Source organism: Pseudorasbora parva, chromosome 5 (genome assembly GCF_024679245.1).
Source record: "Pseudorasbora parva isolate DD20220531a chromosome 5, ASM2467924v1, whole genome shotgun sequence".
NCBI lineage: Eukaryota > Metazoa > Chordata > Actinopteri > Cypriniformes > Gobionidae > Pseudorasbora > Pseudorasbora parva.
Genome location: NC_090176.1, coordinates 3,351,666 through 3,368,769, shown reverse-complemented (window position 1 = coordinate 3,368,769; position 17,104 = coordinate 3,351,666). Strand labels below are relative to the sequence as shown.

General features: G+C 39.3%; 1 protein-coding gene across 1 annotated transcript in view; it reads left to right on the top strand.

Annotated features, from left to right (window-relative positions):
• LOC137075803 (bactericidal permeability-increasing protein-like) overlaps positions 1 to 17,104 on the top strand; it is a 69,846-nt gene that overhangs the window by 12,490 nt on the left and 40,252 nt on the right. The gene's annotated exons all lie outside the window — the stretch shown is intronic.

The following is a 17,104-nucleotide window of genomic DNA, read 5'->3' as shown; positions in this document are numbered from 1 at the left end:
AGAAGACTGTGATGATCCATTGATCTTCCTGGAGAAATGTTATGATTTCATGGCTCTTCATCCTCTTTCAGATGAAGAATTAATAGCCACACTCAGGAATGTGCTTCATGGAACAGCTAGAGACTGGTGGGATGTTGCTCGACTTGAAACCACCACTTGGCAGGAGTTTGAGTCTAAGTTTCTTGGTGCTTTCTTGTCGGAAGACTACGAGGATGAGTTAGCAGAGAGAGTAAGAACACGTGTACAGCAGGAAGGTGAAAGCATAAGAGATTTCGCTTATATGTACCGTGCCCTGTGTAAACGCTGGAAGCCACACATTGCAGAGGATGAAGTCATTAAGCTGATCTTGAAGAACATCAATCCTCAGATGGCAAGTCAACTTCGAAGTAATGGAGTTACTTCTGTTGACAGTTTAGTCCGTCTTGGGCAACAGCTGGAAAAAGACAAGGAAAACCAGCTACAATATGAACATCTGAAAAAGCCTTGGAAACTCAGAGTAACTAGCCCTGCTTCGAATCAGTTGAATAATCCAGTAACTGCTCCAGTACCACAGGACTCCTCTAAAGCACTCTTCTGTTGGCGGTGTAAAGGCCCTCACTCTCCATCTTCTTGTCCTCAGGGTGGTTCTGGTAAGAACAAAAATTATAAAGGCCAGCAAAGTTCAAATCCTGTTAAAAGTAACCATGGTAATCATCCTACTGCTAGCACTGTTACTCATATGGAGTCTGTATACTCACCTACGCATCCTTTTTCTTCATCTCTACCACAGCAATTGATTGTGCCTGTAGGCATTGACTCTTGGCAAGGCCAGGCTTTGGTGGACACAGGATCTTCATATACACTGCTTAATGAGAAATTGTGGTTAACATTGGGTTATCAAACTCAACAGCTCAAACCCTGGACTGAAGGTCCCATTTATCTGGCTGATGGAGGAGCCCGGCAACCTTTAGGATGGGGTGAAGTACAACTCGCAGTGCAAACATTAACAGTCACCTTACCTGTGGTGGTCCTTGCCCCACAGATGCTTGCTTTTTCTGTTGTGCTGGGTTTAGACTATCTCTTCTTCAGTGGGCTACAAATGGACATCCGGAACAATGTCTACTGGTTTCAGCCTGAGCAAAAATATTATTTTTTGAAAAATGATGCTCACTTTCATGACTGGCATAATTCTTCACCCCTTGCTCTCTTTTCTCCTCTTCCCCCTGGTACAACAAAGGAAGAACCAAACCATCTGTATGTGGCATGCCAAAACACCTGCCTAGGTGAAAGAGGAAAGGATCATTTTCTAACACAACTCCAACAGAACTCTGATGTCTGCACAGATGTTTTGGGTAAAACAAGTGTTTTGACACACCAAGTTTATGTTACACAAGATGTTCCTATAAAACAAAAGCCTTATCGTGTTTCTCCTACTAAACAGAAAGTTATCAAACAGCTTATTGATGAGATGTTAGCTGCTGATGTCATCGAGCCTTCCTCATCAGCATGGGCTTCCCCCGTTGTACTGATTCCCAAGAAAACTGGCGGCTACCGTTTCTGTGTTGACTATCGGAAGGTAAATTCAGTTTCTCAGTCAGATGCCTATCCACTGCCTACCATCCAAGAAATTCTCGAGTCCTTGAGTGGTGCTGTTGTTTTTTCCACCTTGGACCTTAACAGTGGATATTGGCAGGTTAGAATGGAAGAGGACAGTCAAGATAAAACTGCTTTCATCTGCAGTCAGGGGCTATTCCATTTTAAGGTCATGGCCTTTGGCCTAAAAAATGCACCAGCGACTTTCCAAAGGTTAATGGAAAGAGTCCTGGGAGAGCTACAGGGTAAGATTTGTCTCGTCTATTTGGATGATATAATAATTTACTCTCCATCAGTGGAACAGCACTTCCAGGACATCCAGGCTGTTTTGGATAAATTGAAAGAGGCCCACCTGACTGTTAATATGAAGAAAACACATTTCTTCCGTACTTCTCTGAAGTTTCTTGGCCACATCGTTACTGCTACAGGAATCAAGGCAGATCCAGAAAAAACCAGAGCAGTTCAAGAATTCCCTGTACCAAAGAACATAAAGGAAGTCCAGAGATTTTTAGGCATGGCTGGTTGGTATCATAGGTTTGTACCACACTTTTCTCAAGTGGCCGAACCTCTGAATGCCTTAAAAAGGAAAGGTGCTAAATTCCTTTGGTCTTCGCAATGTCAAACTTCCTTCCAAGCTCTAAAACAGCTCCTTGTGTCTCCACCTGTGTTGGGCCATCCTGATCTAAATCTGCCATTTGTCGTCTACACTGATGCAAGTGAGGTCGGTTTAGGAGTTGTTCTTGTGCAACAAACGGGACTTGGCACTGAAGAAGTCTTGGCCTTTGCCAGTCGTACCTTAAATCCGGCCGAAAGAAATTATACGACTACCGAGCAAGAATGTTTGGCAGTCGTGTGGGCCCTCGAGAGATGGAGGTACTACTTGGAAGGAAAATTCTTCACTGTCGTCACTGATCACTCTTCCTTGATGTGGGTCTTCAAAACACAGAAACCTAACACTCGTCTAATTCGGTGGGCACTTCGACTCCAGGAATTCAATTTTACAGTGGAGTACAGGAAGGGGAAGTATAATACGGTTCCTGATGCTTTGTCCCGGGCACCTGTGGACATTAATGAGCTGGGCCTTCTGACTTGTTCCACTGCTCTATCTCAGACCTCAAAGGTGGAATCTGAGAAAACAGAAGATCTGCCAATTACTGATCATGACATCTGGGAAGCTCAGCAGACAGATACAGATATTCACCATCTGTACGAACAAATAGTAGAATCCGGAGAAATCACTGTTAATTCTTCTACAAAATTCTCCATATTGGAGGACAAAGTCTACAGAGTTGTCCAGTTTCCACACAAAATCGTGTACCAAGTATACATACCAAAAGTTCTCCGATCTCAACTACTTCAATCCCTTCATGAAGACCCTTTGGCTGGTCATCTTGGAAGATTTAAAACCTTCAAGAGACTGCAAGCTCTGGTGTACTGGCCTAACTTGAACCAAGATGTTAAAGAGTTTGTACAAAACTGCCCGATTTGTCAGCGTTACAAGCCTGAATGCCGTCGACTTCCTGGCGCACTGCAACAAACCATTGTACAACGTCCATGGGAAATGCTGGGAGTGGATTTGATGGGTCCATTTCCCAGGAGCTCATCTGGGAATGTTTTTCTGATTGTTTTTGTGGACTACTATTCTCGTTGGGTAGAGCTTTTTAGCCTACGCAAAGCCACAGCTGAGTCTGTCTCCCAGATCCTCATCAGAGAAATGCTTACCCGATGGGGTGTCCCAGATTACATCTTGTCTGATCGAGGGTCACAGTTCGTCTCCTCCGTCTTCCGGGAACTCTGTAAAAATTGGAACATCGGACATAAAATGACAACTGCGTATCATCCACAGACAAATTTAACTGAACGGATAAACCGCACACTTAAAACAATGGTGGCGTCATATGTCAGTGACAATCATAAACATTGGGATAAGTTCTTACCCGAGTTCAGGTTTGCTCTTAATTCTGCCATCCATGAGTCCACAGGAGTAACGCCAGCAGAGCTAAATCTCCATCGCTCCCTCAGAGGGCCTATGGATGTGCTGTTGCAACCACGAAATGTTTCTCCTGATGAGTCTTGTTATAACAAACTGACAGAATTAAATCAAATGAAGGCATATGTTGAGAAGAGACTGCATACTGCTCGTCAACGTCAAAAACGCAACTATGATAAAAATCGGAGAGAAGTTGTGTTCGAGGAGAAGGACAGAGTTTGGATGCGTACTCACCCTTATTCTAAGGCAGAGAAGTTTTTTTCAGCAAAAATTGCTCCAAAATGGCAAGGGCCCTACAGGATAGTTCAGAAGTTGGGACCTCTGAACTATGAGATTGTCCTGGAAGACACTGGAAGAGACTTAAGAGTGGTACATGTCTGCAGGCTCAAACCCTGTTTCCCCTCTGCACAGGAACTTGAGGAACAACAACAGCGTCGGTTATTAGAAATCTTTCATGAGGACAGTGATGAGGAAGAGTTTCATGGATTTACTGAGTAAAACTTTAAAAAAAAAAAAAAAAAAAAAAAACATCTGATTTTACGCCTTTCCCCTAATGGCTGGCTTTTCTTAAGGAGGGGGGAGTGTGACGATGTCATAAAATAAATAAAGTGCAAGGACTTGTTCATTTATCAGTCATCATTCATTTGTATAAACAGGCATTGTTCCCTATTGCCGAATTAAGATGGCGGCGTCTTATGTCCAGCCTCTTTACCTTTATCTGGAGGACGTGCGTCACTGACAAAAAGGTAGATGGTGGCAAGATGGCGGCGGCTGTCGAGTGTCATTGAAACGCTCGCGAAACTCCCCTTAAAGACTCCCGCGGCGATTTGTTTTTTATCCGCGGGTTGAAGTACTCGTCGGCGTGTTCTATGGAGAGCGCTTTCCGGAGCATGAAGAGAAAGGATCCTCGTCATTGAGTTACTAGCGGCTCGTCGTTGAGACGCTGCAGGGAGAACGCTATGAGAGGGTTGGTCTGAAAACCCGAAATGAATGAACGGAGTGGGAGTTTGCAGCCTCGTATTAATGCCTAAGGAAAGGTGTACAAGGCCATGAGGAGTCGTGAGTAAAATCCAGCCTGCCGTGGATGACTGTTTGACTTTGACTTGACTGTTTTTAAGGGGAATAATTTATTTATTTCCTCTTATTATACTTTTTGACTATTTGAACTATTTTTGTTGCTGATTATTTATCGTTTGTATTTTGGATTGTTTTTTGATGCCTTTTGGACTGAACTAGTTTTGTTTATTTATTTTTATTTAGCCTATTTTTTGGCTGGACAATTGGAACTGATATTTTTGTTTTTTTCTCGAAATTCTTTGGTTCTCTACTTATGTAAATGTTGGGACTTTTGATAAATGCACATGGTTGAATATATATCAAAAAGAAATTCTACATGTGTTGTGTTGAATGAGTTTTGCTTAAAGAGGGTTTATTATGGGTTTTATTACCTGCATCGCTGATATCAATTCCTTATCTCACTTATAAAGGTTTTGTGTAAGACCATTGACAAAACAGACTATACAGGACCTTTGTACGTTTTTTTCCTTAAAGTTTAAAGTAATGACAGAAACCCTGTCTGGCACCCCAGCAAATAAAAAAAAACCCAAAACAAAGAAGTGAGAAAGCGTTACAATATGCACGCCATAAAGTGCGTATCATATGCACGCGAAAAACCGCGTACCATACGCACGGCAAAATGAGTTTTGGCGTGCGTATGGTACGCGGTTTTTCGTACGCATATCATACCATATGCATGTGAATCCTGATTCACTGTGTTGAAAACACTACTTACAGTACAGCTAAATGATTAAAAACACATCAGTATGATGGTATAAAAAACATACATTTCTCGTATATCCGCAGACTCTGCTACTTATGCCAACAATGGAAAAAAATCTGTTAAACTATCAAAATATGTGACCCGTTACGGAAACTAGGGACACATGTCGGCAGCTTACTTTCAAGCAAAATGAGAAAGAAGTGTTTTTTTTTTGTTTGTTTGTTTATTTGTTTTTTTTTTATATGTGATTTTTGCTTTTTTGCAGAATCTGTTAGTTGAGATCACAAAGAAGTCTCTCCATGTTTAAGATAACAATATTGATATATTTAAAAGCGTACATTTTGAGGTTGAAATCACCTTTTATCTGTGTGTATTTCCATACTGCCTTTTGTTATTGCCCCGCCCTCTAAGGGATGCGTGGCTAATTATTAATGCAGCGCTCTGGCCGGCTGTAGAGATGATCTGAGCGATGATGAAAGTGGCATAATAAGACTGGATAATACCCTAATCTACAACTGAGCGAAGATGAAGAAGAGGAAGAATGTATCAGACAGGCGTCAGACGAGTTGGACCGTAAGAAATCAGAGGCTATATCGATAGTAACATTTGATGGGGATAAAGACAGAGAAATGGGTAAAAATGTGTAACTGTGGCTATAGTGTAGGGGTAGGGTGCATGCAGTGGTGGAGGAAGTACTGAATCTCAGTACTTAAGTAAAAGTACAAGTAACCAGAGCCATATTTACTTTAGTAACAGTAGAAGTACTACAACGAAAATCCTACTTAAGTAAAAAGTACCCGATTGTAAATGTACTTTAAGAATTAAAAGTAAAAGTACTTGCATAATTTATTCTCTCAATGTCTATGTTCTAATAATTAAAAAGAAGAAAACAGCATGGGCTGTGGCATTTAAATTAAGTTCGTTTGGGGTTAATGTAATTGTGCTTACCATCTGTGGCCCAGTTTACATTCTGTCTTATAATTCTACAAATCTATCAGGGTGATCTGCAGAGTTAAATATCATTATTCTGATGATAATGATGGTAATGAACATTCTCATCAGCTTTGATGTATTTAAATCTTCATATTTATGATATTTCACCTTTTATAAAGGATATTCCCCCACCCCTAAGCTTATTAAATATAGGCTAAGCTTTCCGTTTATATTCTTACATTTTATCAATAAATTAAATTAGAATAAGACAGATTTTAAATTAAATTATTTACACTGAAAATTGCATTAAATAATGTTGAGATTATTTTAAATACATTTATTTATACAAATAAGAAATGTTGAAAAGAATGTTTAAACATTTAACTAACTAGGTCTTAAGGATGGAGTCTTTTGAGTAGATTCGTTCAGACGGCTGATTGGTTCATGAATGAGGCAGTCGTTTACGAACAGGTCACTGACTCTTTGATTCAACCGATCATACCTGTCAACTTTTGGTTATCGAAATCCGGGATAGATTGGGGGGGGGGGGGGTTAAATCCTCACATAAACCCATAATAATAATAATAATACATTTTATTTGTACCTGTGCTCTTCCTTCATGTATAACAACTTATCAAGTGGGAAATATACATAAATTGTTATTAGTTTGCACTGCATAAGTTAAGAATTATATATAGATTAATCCTTCTTAAAGGTACTGAAGTTATTTTCTCAAGAACAGAGCATATTTAGTGAGCAATTACTTCTGTTCTTTATATTGTCATTATTAGTGAATACTGTCACTTTAAAAGATCTTCCCCTGTCGCATGAAGTCGCAGTTACAAAACTTACAAAACGCGTGACTGTCCCCCATCTGCTCCTCTTCAGAAAATTAAATTCGCTGTCCCATTGATCACGGTATTTACACAGGGTTTGGGTTTGTTGGCAGGAGTGCCTTCCATCTCTATCGTTAGTTACGTCCATCATCCGTCTCTGGGTCTGTTTTGTTTTTCCCCGCGTTGTCACTCGTCATTATCTGACCACACACACTATAACCTCGCGACAACGGCCACCTGTAGGCTACTGCAGATGGCAGTTATCGCGAGGCTAGTTACAGAGCTCAGATTGGAAATGTTTTTTTGTTTTTTTACTCCGGTATTATTATTTTTTTAATAACGCAGGTTAAAATACGGGAGATTTACGGGAAAGTACGAATACGGGAGGACGGCGGGAAAGAAGGGTAAAATACGGGACTTTCCCGGCCAAAACGGGATACTTGACAGGTATGCAACCGATTCATTCAAAACACTGAATCATTCAGTAACACACTGTTGTTGTGAGATACGTTACGGTTCTGATGTGGAAATATGATACGATCTTGGAAATATTTTCGCTGCTGAAATGGAACAAAAACAGTTAATATAGCATCTAAAATGTAATTATTTATGGAACTGCCATGAAATTAGTGTCACATTTTCAGTCGTGATGGTATTCAGGAAAACGGCACTCTTGGTTGTGTCATGTGATGTTTTTTTAAGTGTATTATATTTTATAAAATATAAAAACTTCACATTTTGAACTTTTACTGCATTATGTTACTGAGTTTCTCTGTGTGAATGGGAAAACGGGGCTGATTTGTTTCCATTTCTCCTCTAGAGGCTTTGCAAGCCTCAACAGCGTAACCGTCAGTTTGTTATCCATTTTATATTATATTCCACTAATTATCTGGACAAGCCTTAATCTTGAGCCCCGAAACTGATAAAAAAAAATTTAACAAAAATGTAAAGAAACGTTGTAGAAATGAAGTAGAGTAGAAAGTATAATAATTGCTGCAAAATGTAAGGAAGTACAAGTTAAAAGTATGCACTATTGATTCTACTTAAGTAAAGTACAGATACGTGAAAAATGTACTTAAGTAAAGTAAAAAAGTATTTGTTCTTCGTTACATTCCACCATTGGGTGCATGTCATCAAGTTTTGATGCAAATCGATCAGAGGTTCAAATCCACCTTTTGCCACACTCTCTCTACTCCCTTTTCCAATCACATATCAGATCGGAAAGGCATTTATTTTCAATAAGAATTGAGAACATATTAGAAAAGTGGAAATAAAGCACCTAACGTGTTTAATAATGGGTGTTTCTCGGTTAGCGAGTGTGGGAAAAGGCGGATTCGAACCTCTGATCGATTTGCGTCAAAACTTGATGACATGCACCCAATGGTGGAATTTAATAGTAATAATAAAAAATCTATAGACCTAGCTTTCTTTAATATCAAAAGCAGATTTGGCAATTTGGCGTGAGATAAAGTTGGGCGGCGTGGGAACGTGACACTGAGCCTTAAAGCGTGTGTGTCACGCCAAATGCGTGAGAGTTGGCAACCCTGTACGGTATTATTGACATTATCTGAGCGGGATTCAAAACAGCATGGTAGGTGGGCACACTAACAAGGATGCTAAACACTACAGTCTCTAGTGTACCTCTTAAAGCTGGGGTTGTGAGTTTTACATGCACAGCTCTTAATAGCTCCCATCCAGGTCACGGCACCAAATAGAACCAGTCCTACTCAACCCGGTGGGAGTGGAATTTGAACTGAATCCCAGACATGGGACAGGCAAAAACTGTAGCCTCTAATGTAAGTAAGGTTTACATGCACATCTCTTCTTGGCATCATCTCTTTACATGCACACTAGCTTACCCCTTTTACACTGGCTGTTATCCCTTTGTAACACATTCTTGAAAGAAATGAAACCTAAAGTCTTTAAGCCATTTAGATCTATGATTTCACAATCTAAATCATTTGATTTAGAAGATCGACTACCCACCAACGTATGTATCCATCTGTGCATACCTAGCACATCAGTCAGAGCTGATTGCGTTTACAGGAATAACTGACAACCAGCCATAGTTATGTGCTGAAATATGTGCGGTTAAGTACTTTTTGTTTTAATTGATTGACAGTCCTAGTAATTGGCATTTAATATTTACATACACCCAAAGCAGGAATTGAACATTCGCCCCTCCCTTGTGAATGATGTTATTTTGAAGCTTTTGAGGAAGCACTCACACAGAAACACTCACTTTCCCTTCAGACAACTGGCTGTGCTGTGCGTACTGAGGTATGTTCTTACAATTTCAATATTCATATACAAGCATTATTTACCATTGCTGTAGATGTGTATATATAAAGATATTGATGATAATGTATTTTACTACATTTCAAACACTTTAAACAAACTTTATACAAACTATTCTTTATACATATCTAGTATTTATGCTGCAAGTGGTTCATGTTGTTTATAAGTAAAAAAAAATACCAAATATAAATCTGTTAAAGCTCAACTGGTAGAATGGAATGGCAAAGTCTAGGGTTTGATTGCTAAGAAATATACATGCTCAAACATGGACCTTAAAATCACTGTATGATAAAATCTTGTTCCAATTGCTGATTTCTTCTGTGCTACTCAAAAGGCAAAAGATTGTGGTACCTCAAACATTCTAGCCTGGGGAATGTTTAAAAATATATTATTAATAATAATAATAATAATATACATAATTACACAAATCCAACCTGAGAACCAAAAAAGCTCAGCATTCAGCTTACTGTATACTTTCTCAGAAAGAGAGGAAGAAAAAAAAATCAAACTCCTGCCATGTTTAATAGACTTAAATGGCCAAATTTCGTTTCATTTTTTTTTTTTAAATGGCGTTCTCTAGTCGCCGGGTGCTGCCAGGATGCATTGAGAGTTTTTCTGTTGAGGATAGTGTAGTGTAATTGGCCCCAAAGTAAATACCGATAACTAATGATTTCTTACAACATAAATTAACCAATCATAAACTTAATTTAGCTAAACAATAACTTTTTTCTAGAGCTAATATACAGCCATAATAAAATCTCTTTTATTAATTTTCTATTATCAGTGCTGTATAAATGAAGGTGACTTGGCTTGACTTAGGTTCAACTGATTAGCAGTTTTAAAGACATCATTTTTTATAGTTTTAAAGTGCCCTTAATATGGTATTTTAAAGGTTTTAACAAGTGTATGTCCATCCACAAATGTGTGTGTGTGTGTGTGTGTGTGTGTGTGTGTGTGTGTGTGTGTGTGTGTGTGTGTGTGTGTGTGTGTGTGTGTGTGTGTGTGTGTGTGTGTGTGTGTGTGTGTGTGTGTGTGCGTGTGTGTGTGTATTTCTGATTTATTGCAGTGTACATGTGAACTGTATAAATAACAGTGCATGCATTAGCCCAACACTAAAATGAACAATCTACACTATGCCAGACAGACAATCTACCTTAATAGACAATCTACATTAATATTTGTTTTTAGGTAATAGTGGCCCACAGCTGATTAGAAGTAATTCACCAAGACGTGAGTTAGCCGGTTAGCCAGAGACTTAAGAGACAAAACTACACAGCAGAAAATATATCTTATCAATAATGAATCATACTTACAGGTTGTCTTTCAAGAGCAATAATTTTGTGTTTAACTCTGAGATTTGAGAACCAGGCATCAGTAAAATGACAAATGTCTTTGTGGGCATGTCAAGTGTTTGCGGGCTAACAACGTACACCATAGCATTATGCGAATGTATGCGATCACACAAACACAGTTAATGTTAATCTGGAGTATGTGCGTGAACTTTTCAGTGCAAACGGAAGGCATTGCAGTGTAAAAGGAAGTCATTTGTGTGTACAGGGAAGTAACCTGCCTTTGCAACTTTGCAATCATGGAGAGGGATCGTGCTAAAAGGCTAAACCTGAAGCGATTAGCATTTTCCGAAATGTGCTTGCTTCGCGGTCCGCGTATTTTCAGATTTTCTTTTTCTCTTTTAAACGGGAAAACATTTGGTACACCGCTGTTTTATTTAGCTGACCAACTCTAAAAATCTCTGCTGCAGCGTCGTGACGCACTGAACAGTGCGGAGAGAATGTATCGGACATTCCATCTATAGGCTCTCTCATCAAACAACCAGATTAATAAATGGCACGACACATTTATTATTTATTCTGCCTATGGTTTTTCTTGCGGTGGAATTTGTTTCACATAATGCATTTTAATTAATTTACATTGCATCTGCTGTCACATTTGGCACACCGCCTGTTTGATTTAGCTGATCAATTATATTATTTTTTCAATCATATATTTTTTCATAAACACTAAGGGTGCTTTCACACCTGCCTCATTTAGTTTGGTTGAATCGTACTAGAGTTGGTTTCCCTCTTTGGTGCGGTTCGTTTGGTCAGGTGTGAAAGCAGCAATCGCACTCGGGTGCGCACCAAAAGCGGACCAAACAAGTGTACCGAGACCTCCTTGAAGAGCTGGTCTCAGTATGCTTCCAATAAACTCTGGAGCGGTTCGTTTGTGGTGAGAACCTGATCCGACCTCGAACACAACCAACTGCAAAAGTACTGATCATTTTTGGACTAAACCAGCTGCCGTAGTGGGCTGCGCTGACATTGTGTACATGATATTATTACCTGATAGATCATTGCCAATATTTTCGGGAAGATGAGCATGTCAGTTAAGAATAATTAATGCATGCCTCCGCTTGAGAAGCGTTTAGAACGTTGTTTTCATGTCGCATCCGCGCTTCATTATAGAAATGTATTGTTTGCATGCTGTGGTAAATACACACAGTGTAGTAGATTATGGCCAGGGACAAAACCAGCCTGCAGTCGTCTCTCCATAAGTGTGTAGTTTGCTGGCTTTGCCTCTTCTGTTGGAATTTTCCCACACGTAAATTCTGACCAATCAAAAAGCAGTATAGGAAATATGCCATGGCCAATGAGTGATGTGGATGTTGTCACATGCCAGCATTTTGGTTCATTTCAACTGGTTCGGACCAAAGCAATCAGTGTGGTGTTAAAAGAAATAAGCTGAAAAATGCAGCAATGTATAATTGGTTGCCCTTGGTTCGGACCAAATGACCCGAACTAGAGATGTGAAAGCACCCTGAGTATGTCCCTCAAAACGATGTTTCATTTTATCTGCCAGCTAAATTTCTAAAGCAAACCCACAGATCATTGTGCAACTCACAAAATAACGGCGCATTCACACGGGGCGTTTGAATCACACGGGACTTTGAAAGGGTGACATCATCCGTTGCCGAACTGAATTGTGGGTTCCGTCGCGGCGCTTCACTCGCGTTGCAAGCGGCAGAAGTTGAAGATTTCTCAACTTTTCAAGCGCCAGCACAGGCTTCATCCAATCAGATCGCCGTATGCAAATATCCTACAGCAGATATTTGCATACGGCTAGCAAATTGCGTTCATAACTGCTCAGACAGTGAACCATCCCGACGCAGCTCCCGGACCAGAACGTGATATTCTCCCCGCTGTCGGTGCTTTTTCAGGATTTAATGAACTCTACAGCGTCGAGCACCTGTGCAGTGCACTGACAACAACTACATGAGCAATCGCATTCACACAAACAAACAAATCGGCATCCATTTTGTCTCACAGACTAGCTGTCATAAAAAGGCGCTTTTTTGTGTTGTTATGTTGTGGTCCAACCGGCAATTAAGTTAATATGATTGGCTGTTGTCACTATGACGATCGCGTCAGCACCAAGCTTCAGCCATGCCCTTCGTCAAGCGTAAACGCCTACACTCCATGTGAATGCGGCGTAAGGCGCAAGAATCCGAGTCTTTGAACAAAACAGTTGAGTGACTCACAAGCCATACAGCCTTTGTATTATTGAAAGAATCAGCGTTTCGAGAGAATCGAATGAACAAAATGACTCATTCATTAACAGTGACTTGCTGCCAACAACTGGCAATATTTAATATTTGTTTCATCTTGTAATTCTATTTTATATTTTTTTATTCAAAGCATTTTGTACAAAACATAAAACTAATGTCATTGCATTAGGCTATATAGTCGCTCTGCTGTGTGAATGTATTTACGGACCTCTCTCAGCATTAAATTGTGTAAATGCATCTAAAAGCAACTTCACATGCTGCATTGCCACCTCTGCAGCACGAGATCCCTTGGGCTGAAACAAGTGCCAAACTCTAATTGGATTGAATACATTTAAAAGATGGCATGCCTATATTTAATAAGATATTGCTATTTTAAAAAGGTAGCCTTGTTTGACTAATTAATATATGACACTAATAGATGGCAATAAATATTCATCTCTGGTATTCATCTATATATTCACCTTTATTTTAATTCATAGTTTCTTAAACATGTAAATGAATGGCAAGAGTGCATTAAACATTTGTGTTTCTGTTATGTTTTCAGTTAAAAAGATGTCATTTAAGCATCTTGAGTTCACGATTTTTACAACGAAAGTGATTTAATCAAGAACATTAATAGCTCGATAGACTTTATATTAGAGCTGTTGGTAAAGCCAAAACAAACTATGTCTATTCATTTTCATATTATCACTGTAAATCTGCTTTGAAATAATCTGTATTGTAAGAACCCCTAGGCCTAGGCTAGGCTATATATAAATGAAGATGACTTGACTTGACCCTTGAATCGATTCTGCTCTGCGCTTAGCCTAGTCTCTCCGCTTAGCCTCCGGCTCACAGATTGAAGCTGTGTCCCAAAGTGAAGTGCGAGCACTTCGAAGGCCGCATTTGAAGTGCGATTACGTCATACCTGCACTACGAAGACTGTCCCAATGTGAAGGCTGCACCCTCTGAAGGCCGCATTTGAAGTGCGATTACGTCACAGCGGCACTACGTAGGCTGTCCCAAAGGGAGAGTTGCACCTCTGAAGGCCGCATTTGAAGTGCGATTGCGTCACAGCGGTGCGACGAAGGCTGCCGCAATTCATGAGCGACTTCAAAATGCGCCCTTCGGTTCTCAGGCAAAGGAAGGGTACAGCAGATGGGACCTTCCCATAACTTCGCAGCCTTCCCTATCCCAGAATTCATAGCACACTGGTGACTACAGGATTTGACTGGTCCGCATTCCCGCGGCACTCGATCAGATTCCAGTTAAAGACGGTAGCGGTCGGTAACTCAAGTGTAGCCTGGGTAGCCTACTATTGAACACAACAGCGCAAGCGCTAGAAGTAAATAAAACGTCCAACGTTAGTGCATTCACACAGTTCCCAGTTCCCTGCCCTGAGCAAGATAAACTTTAATTTCCCAATTTTTAAATGCTATTTATTTCTCAACCATTATCTCAAGAAGAGGAATCAGTCCATTATTATCACCCTTTTCGCTGTTTCTTTTTTTCCCATACAAAATTTCTTTAAATAGCCTTCAAAATATAATCTGCGCGGGGCTGTATTTTCGTCCTGCTCCCGCTATGCACCGCACCATTCCACTCGCGCAAAATTCACTCCGTGCTCACCCGCTATAAATTATTTTATTCCCGACCCAGCTAAATTTAGATTTTGTTTCCAGAATCTATCTTTTAAATTTCCCTTACAAGAGAGACACTGGATAGGAATTGTCCGTGCAATCATTTATTTTTCTTACAGCCTAGGCTGTAGCCTATGTCAACACTGTAACTAAAACAAATATCACAGAAAAATAGGCTAAATCAAATGTGACATCTGTCACTCAGAATTATAAGAAAAAATACAAACAAACGAAAACTGCTGACTTAGCTACTAAAATAAAGTATATATATATATATATATATATATATATATATATATATATATATATATATATATATATATATATATAGGCTATATATAAATGAATGAATGAATGAATGAATGAATGAATGAATGTTCACTGACGACGGTCAACGAAACATCGATCCTCCAAAGGCTGAATACGTGGTCGACACAGAACAATTTAAATGGCTAGCTTATTATTTTTTATGCAAGTTATTTGTAAATTACACGAACTGCTGTCTACGTAGGCTAAATTAAAGAGAAGTGGTTTTTCTATAGCCTTGCTATTGTTTATTTTTGTAATGCACGTTATAATTTGTAGCTACATTAAACACATTTATGTTTATACATATATTTTCTTGTCATGTAATTTAAAATGTGTAAATGAAAATAAATTGGTCTATTAGCCTACGTAGGCTTTTTACAACTATAGCCTATTTATAGACCAATAAAATAACTTAAGTTTAACATTAGAAACAACAAATTTTTATTATCAGCCAAACCAGAAGAAAACCCTTTTCTACACTTTCATTGCGCTGAGCGGGAGAAGCTGGAGCTGGACCGGGATGGGGAATAATGCAGAATACAGACTCTGGTAAGGCCTGAGCGGGACATCATCTTCTGGGATGAGCAGGGCATATTTCCACTGTCCGCAGCTTTGCGGGGCCGAATCGGTCGACGGCTGCATGGCATGCCATAAAAAATGCATCTGAGATGATGAGTTGAATAAAAATAAGTAGGCCTACTTAAAAAAAAAAAAAACTTGGACGTATATAGGCTAAATGTTTAAAATATATTGTAACAGTTACATTTAACATAAGAAATAAACTGTTAACTAATATTTGCAATTTGACCATATTTAACCGGCTACATATTTACATGCTTATGGTCCAGCCCATCGTCGCAGGCTTTGAAACATGTCAAAACCCAATAAAAGCTCAAAAAAGTATATATATATATATATATATATATATATATATATATATATATATATATATATATATATATATATATATATATGCTCCATTTCTCTTTTTAAAATCTCCTCACGAACGTCCACTGTCAGTTGTCAGAACCTGCTAGTCCATTAACGACGCTTGGTTCATTGTTGCCAAGTCTGGAATGGGGTTGCATTTAGGCTACTGTTGCTTTGGGGTGTTTGTAGCCTATAGTCCACAGGTTGAGTTGTCTTTACTTAAGCAATATTTCTACTGCCCGCGCCCCGCATTCCGATACTTTTGAATAACAATTGGAGGGGTTTTATTATTCAGACCTGGCAACCCTGTCCCTCGGTTCGCCCTTCGTGCACTTCGTGCACTTTGAAGGCGTGGCCTGGTCTGGCCTTCGAAGTGCATGGCCTTCGAAGTGCGCACCCTTCACTTTGGGACACAGCTTGAGAGTTGGTCAGCTGAATAAGGCTAATAAGTGTGCCAAATAGTTGTGAGAGCAGATGCCATGTAAATTATATATAATGCGATAAATTAGTATTTCACTGCATGCGAATGTAGAAGAAAGCTCTGTAGCCCAGGCTCTGCCCAGGTTGTGTCGAGCGATTTATTAGTCTGGCTGTTTGATGAGAACGAGATTAAATGTAGTTGCAATAAACTCTGTAATAATCCGTGCATCGGATAGATATAGGCTTTAGCTATATTCTGTTGCGCGGCGCTGAGTTCTGAAGATAAGAATGGCACGGCTTGATCTTTGGTTGACCAATCAGCGGAAAGGAGCGTTTTGTTCCCGCCCATGTTGAGATCGAACTAAACCAGGCATCCCCATTTTATTTTGTATGTATGCGCGAGTGTTTTATGGATGTGTATGCGCGCTTCGAGTTTATATGTATATGTGAGTATTTATAGGTGTATATGCACTGAAGTTTATATGTATGTGTGAGTATTTATAAGTGTATATACATTGAAGTTTATACGTATATGCGAGTGTTTATAGGTGTATATGCATGGAAGTTTATATGTATATGCGAGTGTTTATAGGTGTATATGCACTGAAGTTTATATGTATGTGTGAGTATTTATAGGTGTATATACATTGAAGTTTATACGTATATGCGAGTGTTTATAGTTGTATGCATTGAAGTTTATATGTATATGCGAGTATTTATAGGTGTATATGCATGGAAGTTTATATGTATGTGTGAGTATTTATAAGTGTATATGCATGGAAGTTTATATGTATATGCGAGTATTTATAGGTGTATATACATTGAAGTTTATATGTATATGCGAGTATTTATAGG